This window comes from Abrus precatorius, unplaced genomic scaffold (genome assembly GCF_003935025.1).
Source record: "Abrus precatorius isolate BTA unplaced genomic scaffold, Abrus_2018 Scaffold3, whole genome shotgun sequence".
Taxonomy (NCBI): domain Eukaryota; kingdom Viridiplantae; phylum Streptophyta; class Magnoliopsida; order Fabales; family Fabaceae; genus Abrus; species Abrus precatorius.
In genome coordinates this window covers 23354601-23363590 of record NW_020874373.1, presented here as the reverse complement: position 1 = coordinate 23363590, position 8990 = coordinate 23354601, and the positions used below count along the sequence as shown (strand labels likewise).

The 8990-nt window shown below is 36.6% G+C and overlaps 1 non-coding gene across 1 annotated transcript; it reads right to left on the bottom strand.

Moving 5' to 3' along the window:
- Nucleotides 1-8042: 8042 nt before the first annotated feature.
- Nucleotides 8043-8149, bottom strand: LOC113864002. Its single transcript, XR_003504612.1, has one exon. It is a non-coding gene; the product is annotated as a small nucleolar RNA R71 (small nucleolar RNA).
- Nucleotides 8150-8990: the final 841 nt, after the last annotated feature.

Here is an 8990-nt window from a genome sequence, read left to right as displayed (position 1 = left end):
CAAGAGGAGAACCTTGGGGATAGTGGAGGAGGGGTAGCCCCAATGGTGTGAAATAGCTCACTGCAGCCGGGACACGTCACCATCGAAGCCTCCACTAATCCTGACGCGAGCAAGCATTACCGAGGATCGCGGTAGAACTCATTCCTGAGCAACCAAGATGGTAATGCAGGGAAATATTCATGGAGAATTATGTACAATGTGTGCCTGTAGGGAATGAGGGTCTCCAATCACCTTGATTGGAGGAATGCCAGAAAATTGAGGAAGTAGGGATGTCCTAAGTTGCATTTGTTTGAATCATATCGTTGATGAATTTCTGTGATTCTGCTTGTGCTTTGTGGCTGTCTAACAGATATCAATTTGAGACTATGTGTTTACTGGAATCTGATTTCGTGAATATTTTATGTTATTTTAATTACCTTGCTTATTCAATTACTGATGTATAATTGTATTTGGAGCTCACCCTTTCTGTTCTTGTTCTGGTATTACTTTTGTATGTATTGTATGATTGTGTGACAGATGGGCCCACAACGAGCGATAATTTGGGGAGAGGACTCCAGAGGGAAGGAGGCATGAACGTATGATCCAGCAACGCGCAGCCTCATATACCAAGGGATGATCTCCATGACCATGGGACCTCTCGTTGAAGATGGATGGAAGCCTAATTGGAGCGACCACCTTTTTGCTGAAATCTCCGTACCCTTACCAACTGAACGGAGTATCATTATCCATTCACCCCCTCCTTCTCCATCATCTCAAGAACCCCCTGCCAAACGACTTAAAACTTTTGTTGACAAAGGTAAGACCATCATTGACCTCGATCCAGAGCCTACACCCTGTCCCAGCCTTACTCCTGCACCTGAGTGGAAAGACATCGAAGTTGTTGAGTCTTCCATTAGGCCAGTACCTCGTCACTCCCTGCAAATTCAGGCACCTCTTCTGACAAAGCTGGACCTTTCACCCGACGCCCTTCACCACCACCACCTACCATTAGTTGGATTAACAGTGACCCGGATGACTTGCCGCCCTCTCCTTGCCCTTAGCCAGTGAATGACTCTCTCGACTCCAATGGAATGGAATCTGACCCTAGTGAGGATTCCTTTCTCTTAGAGTTTTATTTGTAGTTTCTTATTTTATTTTGTCATGGATGAACACTGCACATATGTTTTACGTTGTTTTGCTACTGTTTGAAATACTAAACTGTGAGATTTTGTTTTACTGTGGTTTTACCTTGGACATTTTGGCTGGAGGATTTATATACGTTTACTTTCTTTCATCTATATGTTTCTTGTCATACTTTCAGACTTTTATTTCAATCGGTGTGCGATACTAAGCATTTATCTTTATTGTTGTAATAAAATCCTTTTACAAATAATCTGGATGATTAACAAAAATGATTAGCATGTTGTTAAGATATTGGACTAATTAAGTATATAATTTTGTGATGAACGGACTCAATGGAGACGTTTTGTTGCGTTTATTATCTCCTTAATTTAATTTGAATTTTGCGATGAACTGATTTATGGTTAAATTGAGAAGACTGTAGATTGACATGGTTAGTGTTAAGTAGTATAAGCAAGAATTTTATTATAACTATCTGTGGAGGTACCTTTGAATGAACCATGAGCATTGAAAGTCAAAATTATTCCCATGTAAGAGGGATTGTAATTAGTAAGTAGAGTCGCTAAGATGTTGATTTGCATGAATTCTTATACACGTTTATGTTGGGTGCATCGTTCTATAGAAGTCTTAAATTTTAACATAATAAGATGAGATCTTGGTAGAAAATAGGTGTTCAGGTACAATTCATTTTTGGTCATTCCCATCTTTTAACCAATATTCATTAAGACACACTCCAACAGTATTATTCCAGACTTCACACTGCTATGCAACTTATTTTGCCTTTTAGCCAGTGAATTCTGTCTTTCAACTAGGAATGTTGTTTTGTCCTTCATCTTCATTGGATTTTCTCTCTTGAACTATTATGGTAAAGGAGCTACTGATGTACAGGAGGTAGTAGCATAAATTTCCTTCACCATTCCTACTATAATTGCAGGAGCTGCTCTGATCCTTTCTTGATAATTACCAAATTCTATCCCTGCATCCTCACGCAGCACAGTTATTAATGAAGGAAAAGCTAAAGAATCTCTTTTTCTTTTCAAGATGTCTCAAATACATCCAGTAATTACTTCCCTTACATTAATATACATGTCATTCACTACAGCAAATAAAAGTTCAACCTTTTTTACTGCTAAAGTGAAACTGTGCTTCAGTGGCATAAATGAGCTGAGGATGAAGGCACTCCACACTTTGGCAAATGATAGAAGGTTCTTGGTGACAATGCACTTGGATTTCTCTACTGTGTTCAGCTCCCATGTGGTCCATGGTCTTCCAATTCTCTGCAGGATTTCAACATAGTCCTTGTCTTGAAGGTCCCTGAAAGCACTTAATTCTTACTGTCCAGGTTGTTTTTGAGTGTTGATGTTGAGGACTCTGTTGATATTGGCAGCAGAAAAATCCACCCTCATTCCCTTGACCATTGTATGGTATTTTGGTATCTGATCTCCCTTGAACCTTATAGCATTGGCATAAAATTCCTATGGAATTTCCCTCCAACCTATGCCAGCCATTGAATAGAAGGATTCCCATTCTCTTTTCTAAATCTCTTCTTTGTATTCAGGGTGCTATCTTCAGCAATTTCAAAAGCTCTATCCTGGACTATTTTCCTCCTTAGAATATTAGCTCTGAAGTAATTTTCATGAGCTATGCTTCTGAATCTTGGGAATTGGTCTTGAGAAAGAAGCTCCTGTTAGTCTACCCCTCTTTGTCCTTAGGGTTCCCCTTGAAGATCCAACTAGAGTATTTTCAGATGTTCTGGCCATTTCTCAAATATCTACAAGAAAAATCAGTTTAAAAAAAATGCAAGGATACATTTTGCTAAAGTATGAAAAATGTAGATACACATGACCAACTTGAAATGCAAAATATAGATGCCAGGCATTATTAATCAGAGGTAGGGAATTTCATCTTGCATTCACAGTGTACAATATACTTCAGAAATCATATTGCCTATTCCTTAGCCTTCAATTTAATCACAAAATATCAGAATAATGCAAATGAACATCTCCAGAATTTTCAATTAAAATTTTCAATTGGGCCCCTCAGTTCAACTCACTTATCAGAGAAATTGTTCATGCAAATATCACACTGTAACTACAAATCTTCCAATGAAATTATCAAATGAAGTGAGAACTTATCTACATTATCTTTTAATTTCATATTCAAAACAATCAATATCAGAAAATTTCTCAATTTCCCTTTTCATAATTTTTCCCAGAACTTTAACTATGAAGAACCCTAACCTTAGTTATGGAAATGAAAAGGAACTCACCTAGAATAGAAGTGCAGAAGTGTAGATTCAAATCTGTTAGAGAGGAAAGAGTGTGTGCTTGATGAGCAGAGGACGAAAATCAGAGAGAAATTAGAGAAAAATGTGAGTTTAGGTTTGAAAGTGTATGTGCGTGATTACTCTTTTCTAAGTTTACAGCCACGTTGATGCACGTGACCGCTTTTAAAAACAAAAGTGAACATTTCAAGAGTTAATGCTGTGAGCGTGGTCACTATTGCTAGAAAAAGTAAACATTCTAGAGACTTTAATTTTTGAATGAAATGCGTGTTATCACTATTTCTAGGAAAACTGGTAACGCGCAAGCTTACTCTCTGTGCGTGGTTGCTATTTTCAATTAAAGGAGTAACGCGCAAACTGATACCTCATGCTTACCTGCACATGGCCACTTTACTTAAGAAAAGTGGTTGTTCTAGAGAGGTGTGTTATCTTTGGATACTCCGCGTGATCAATTTTATAGCGTCCTAAATTACTAAAACTTGATACCAACTTTTATAACATAGTGGTCCAAAAAACACCAAATTCTGATAATTTTTTTTATATATATATATACAAATATAAGTATAGGTTCCCTTTTTCTAGAAAGAGAGAGTTAATATGCATATATGAATTATAATATCATAATTGATAGTATAGTAGAGTAAAATCAATCATAATACCATGATCTGAAAGTGCCTCCATATATTATAATCATCAGTTGATCCAACAAGGAAATTAGTCAAAGTTTAAAATAAGATAACATTATCTAAATACAGTAACATAACATAACTAGACTCCCTAAGAGCAGTTCCCTTAATACATAATCGAATAAAAGCAACAGTCATAAGGGGAGTAATCCTTAACAGGATTAGACCGCTCAGAAAGAGTAGGCGAAGAAGAACTAGAAGCAGCAACAGCAATAGTAGAATCTTTACTGCTCTCTTCAATCCATCCAGTAGTGCAAGGAGATGAACGAGTGATAGATATCTTCCTGAGAAGGTGGGATCCATACCTTCACCTTGTTCTTGTCCCTCTATATAGATAAAAGAGAAGAACGACACAATACAACATAATTTAAAGGGGTGAGTTCTCCACACACAAACAATAATCAAATAGCCATACTCCAAGGAAGGCAGTATCACAATCACAAGCACTTTCAACAATTAGCATTCACCATCATCAAGTATTCAATAGTAGATTAGAATAATAAGCAATAGTCATATTCATTACCAATTTCACAGTCAATCAATCCTTCTTAGTAGTAATGCATATGATGCATGAATGCAAGTTTCAACCTCAACCATATTGTCTCTCATGTTTTTATAGTATGCAATGATGCATGGGGATCCCATCACTTTATGATTGGCGACTTGTCCAGCTTTTACCATAGAGTCTCATAGATAGATAGATAAATAGATTCAAGTCGTAAGGCGATCGGAGGACTCCATTCCCTGCATTTAGATTGGCACAGTATAATAGAATAGAAATAGCATTTAGCTTTAGTAGAACACGACTAGTGTTTGGTCGAAGATGGGTCTCTTCGGGAATGGACCTCAATGACCATAGATTGTGCAGTCCTTGTCAAATTTGGCTAAGGTTTGCAGTGGGTCACGACCCGGCCACAGGGGCGCTTCACTATTGCCACTTAGGTCAAATATTCCCCCTTTCGCCACCCCCAGTAGGTGTACTCAGGACCGAACCTACAACACCTCCAAGCTGTGCCGTAGTAATGCCTCCAAGTTGTTCAAAATAGTATGATGCATGAAGTAGTATTTTTTAGTTTTCTTTGATAGTTTTCTTATTTCATATAGCTGCTTAGAGGCTAGGCACAGTAGAATAGAAGCCATCACAGGGCTTAGTAGCATGGATAGATTCCATGAGTTTCAAGTAGTTTCAAAGTAGTATAGTTCCATGCGCTCATAGTTTAGAATAGATCTTTCATCATAGATTCATAGTCTCCTTGTTTGATAAATTCATAATCTCATGGAGAATTTTTAGTAGAGCATTTAGTAGATAAGATCATAGCCTAGTCAAATCATTCAGTCCTCCAGTATTCACATCCTCTTTTTTTTCACTGTATTCTTTTGATGAATCCATATTTTGACTGATATTTTAGCATAATTCGAACACAAATGATAAGAAAAATATATAAAGAAAGCAGGAAAACTCAGAAAAAGAGAAGGAATTGAAGTTTGTTTACATATGTAGTTATTTTAGCAATTGTGAAATTTTTGCCTAGGAATTAAGTTTTCAATCTTGTTTTTGAAGGAATAAATTGAGCAAGGATCATATCCATGGAGGTTTGATGACAAGGAAGAGGAAAGAAGCAAGTCTGGACTCCAAAAACACAAGAATAAGAAATTGCAGACTGGGCGTGATCACTATTGTCAGTGAAAGTGATCACTTCAGAGCTTAAAGAAGAAAAGATGCCTGGGCGTTACCACTTTTATCATTAAAAGTGATAGTTCCAGAGAGGCAAAATATCAGGAAAGCTCTGCGTAACCACTATTGTCATCAAAAGTGATCGTTCCAGAGAGTCTTCAACTTGGCGAGTTGCGCGTAGTCACTTTTATCAACAATAGTGATAACGCGTAACTACCTTGGCTCTGCGTTGTCACTTTTATAATCAAGAGTGATAGTTCCAGAGAGCTCTCAATATCAGGAAAATGCGCGTGGCCACTATTTCTGGGAAAACTGTTAACGCGCAACCAAAAACTCTTTGCGTAACTACTATTTCTCATAAAAGTGATAACGTGAAAATCTGGGAAATTTTATAAATACCAGAAACGATCTGGAAAGAGGGGATTCTGTTCATTTTCAGTTTTTTTTAGTTAGCTTCTTGTTAGAGGAAGTGAGAGAGAGGAGTGGGGATTTGAATCTTGGAGCTTCACGAAGAGGAATTGGAGTGGAGCAAGCTTCCATGGTGTTTCTGAGTTTCTTCTTCTCTTCTTCTCTTTCTTTTCTTTTCTCTGCTGCCATGGCTGTGTAATTCATTCATAGTTAGGGATTGTAGATCTGAAACAAACATGTTGAATTGATTTGGATCTGAATTTCAAGCTTTGGAATAGATTGAGTGATTGATTCTGAACTTCACGTGGAAATTGAATGGAAATTTGATTAACTAAATTCAGAGGAACTCTTGTTAATGGAAATTGAATTTGTTCTTCAGATCTGAACCAATCACCAAGATTTTAGTTTTCTTAGGGATAAGGAATTTTGATCTTGCAATCTTTTGGTTTCTTACACTTAAAGCAACATTGAATTGAATCAGATCTAAGGAATTAGAATGGTTTAGTTGAATGTTAGGTTCACTGAGTTAAGGAATTAACCTCTGAATAATACAATGTGAAACTGATTGTCATTCTTTCCAATTGCTTGTTAATTCAGAACTTTATTGATTAAACATTGGTGTTTTAGTGAAGCAATTCCCTAGCTATGGTTTCTTCCTCTGTTATCACATAACTGTGTGTTCATTGTTCTATTTTCTGCAAGTTCATTTTACTTTTAATTGTTCTAGTTTGCTGTTATTACATGTTACCACTCTCCTTACAATTTCAAAAAAGCTTAAATGGTTATAATTCTATGAAGTGATACTTGAATCTAAATTCCCTGTGGAGACGATATTTGGATCTTAAATTTACTCATCACTTGTTGCAATCCTAGTGCACTTGCTAGTGTAGATTGCTAACAACAAGTTTTTGGCGCCGTTGCCAGGGAATTTTGCATTTCAATATCATTAGTAGTAGAAAAGTAACTAGATGGAGCATTTATTTTGTTGCTTTGCTTTCAAATTGCTTTCTACATAATTTTACTGCAACTTGTGTAATATTTTGCATAATATTTTTGTCTGCTGCAAAGAGTTTTTACATCATTGTTTATCTGCATAATTTCAGTTTTCATTGTTCTTCATAGTTGTAATTACCATTCTGTATATTGGTACATGAATTTACAATTCGGTAACTGCTAGATTTAAGTTTCTATATGATTTTACTGATAGATTTTGCATGAATTTTGTTGTACATTTCTGAATATCAATTGTAGTCTAATTTTGCTTCAAACTGATTTGTATATGCGTGGTAAAAACAAGAATAAATCAATTCTGGTCTTTGATCCTGACATAGACATAACTTTAAGAAGATTGAGAAAAGAGTCTAGAGCAGAAAAAGCCATAGGGAGTGATAGTGAGTTAGAAGCTGTCCATTCTCCAGAATCTCAGAGTAATCCTAGAGTGAAAAGAACATCTACACCCTTGAGACAACCAAATCCAGCAATAGATATGGCAAAGCAGAACAGAATTAGAACATTAGGGGACTATGCTATTCCTAACATGCAAGGTTTTAACTCTTCTATAATTAGGCCAACTATTCAAGCCAACCATTTTGAGATTAAACCTGCCCTACTACATTTAGTCCAACAGGATCAGTTTTCTGGAGGAAATTCTGATGATCCTAACCTGCATATTTCAAATTTTCTGCAGCTATGTGACACCATAAGAATGAATGGAGTTAGTGAAGAAGCTATCAGATTAAGACTATTTCCTTTTTCCTTGAGAGATAGAGCAAAATGTTGGTTACAAGCTCAACCACAAGGAAGCATCACAACCTGGACAGAACTTGTGAATAAGTTTTTAACTAAGTACTTCCCTCCATCCAAAGCTGCTAAGTTGAGAGGAGAAATTACATCTTTTGTGCAGCAAGAAGGAGAATCATTGTATGAAGCCTGGGAAAGATACAAAGAATTGCTTAGAAGGTGTCCACATCATTGTATTCCAGATTGGATGCAATTGGAGACTTTTTATAATGGGATGAATGCGGTAACAAGAACAATGGTTGATGCTGCTGCTGGAGGTTCATTAAATACAAAATCCTTGGAAGAAGCTCAGAGAATTATTGAGATGATGGCATCTTCAATGTATCAGAATTCAAACTCAAGAAATCAAGGAAGAAATTCTGGTCATGAAGCTAAGGTTCTGGAAACCTTTCTTGCACAGAATCAGCTACAAAATCAAATGTTTTCAGAACAATTAGCTGTCTTAACACAACAAATCAGCAACCTACAAACAGGGAGTATGCCTACCAGTGAGCTAAGTTGTGATTTTTGTGGAGGAAACCATGCAAATGGTTTATGTGAGGCATCCACAAGTGAAACACAAGAGCAAGTGAATTATATGAATAATTTTCAGAGACAACAGCCATCATATCCTCCAGGATTTCAATTTTTGAATAATAGAACTCAGCAGTATTCTAATTGGAATAATCAATATTCTGCTGCAAAGAATTCTAACTCAAATTTGCCTTTTTCTAATGCAAGTCCAGCAACACAACAGCCTTATTTTCAGAGGAATTCATCCACTCAACCACAAGGAAATCAGAAATTTTCCAGACCTATGAATGAGAGGTTGACTGAGATGGAAGAAACTATGTTGCAATTCATGAAGGTGACTCAAACAAGCTTCAAAAACCAAGAAGCTTCTATGAAGAAACTAGAGACACAGATTGGACAATTAGCTGAACAACTATCCAACAGGGATGAAGGAAGATTTCCAAGCAATACAGTAATCAATCCTAAAGAGCAATGTCAAGACATAACTACAAGGAGTGGAGCTGTA